At 49.2% G+C, this 1,060-nt stretch overlaps 1 pseudogene; it reads left to right on the forward strand.

Annotated features, from left to right (window-relative positions):
* The first annotated feature begins 205 nt into the window (after positions 1-205).
* Positions 206-721, forward strand: LOC100772517 (annotated as a pseudogene).
* Positions 722-1,060: the final 339 nt, after the last annotated feature.

Consider the following 1,060-nt stretch of genomic DNA (forward strand, 5'->3'; position numbering starts at 1 on the left):
AGCAAGAGTAACCACATTGTTTTCCTTGATTGATGGCACCACCTAATGGTCAAAGTAAATAAATACCTTTTGTATTCTGACCCATCAAAAACGAATCTTATCCTGACTTTAAGTGTGGACCATGATTAAAACATATGCATTAATCAAACAAAATCCAGAATTATCAATAAATTTGCCACAGAACTTAAAATGGGAAAAATAATGTACAACTCGCTGCGTGCTGTTGGATCGCGGGCGCGTGCGGAGCCTGGCGGCTCCCTACTGCATGGCGGAGCTCACCGCGGGTGCCAGCGCCCTATGCCCTGTGTCCCGGCAGCCTGGCCTTAAGGGACCTCCAGTGACAGACAAGCCGAGCACCCCGCAGCCTCTCTCAGGCCCGTGTTGGCGAGGTTGGCCCCAGAGCACATTCATGTCCCGCCTTCTGCAACAGCGATGTGGATCTCAGCCTGAGACCCACACCAGCGATGACGACCCGCACCAGCTACTGCAGCACCTCCTGCTTTCGGGAAACCTCATCAAGGAGGCAGTGCAGCAGCTACATTCACTACAACTACAGCTACAGGCAAATCTTTCCTCACACCGATTCCTCAAGCCTCTGTCCGCCCCTGTGCAGGAGCCACCATCACCTGGGAGCCCTTGAGCAGCCTGCAGCGACCCTGGCACTTGGGTGAGGAGGGCGCTGCTCAGAACTGGGGAGGACTTTCTTATCCCTGGCAGCTAACAAGCAGGGTAGCTTCCTCACCAGCCTGTACCTGCGGACCAAGGCATTCACCCAGATGTGGCTAGTAACAAATCTACACTTTGCACCCAAGTGACTGGAATTTTAGCCGAACTGATTATAGGGTTTTAACTTAACTGAACTGTTTTTGAATAAATGTGTTCAGGTTTTTTGTTAGAAAAAAAAAGATCCTGCAGCCAAGGGGATAATTGACTTTACCCACTGACCCTCTAACACTGCAAGCCCATGCCCTGTCTTATTTCACTCAAATGTATCTCACTTAAAATATATAGTTACTGTTATACTCTGTACTTTATATAACCTGAAGTAACCATGGAACCC

The sequence above is a fragment of the Cricetulus griseus genome, unplaced genomic scaffold (genome assembly GCF_003668045.3).
Source record: "Cricetulus griseus strain 17A/GY unplaced genomic scaffold, alternate assembly CriGri-PICRH-1.0 unplaced_scaffold_249, whole genome shotgun sequence".
Classification (NCBI taxonomy): Eukaryota; Metazoa; Chordata; class Mammalia; order Rodentia; family Cricetidae; genus Cricetulus; species Cricetulus griseus.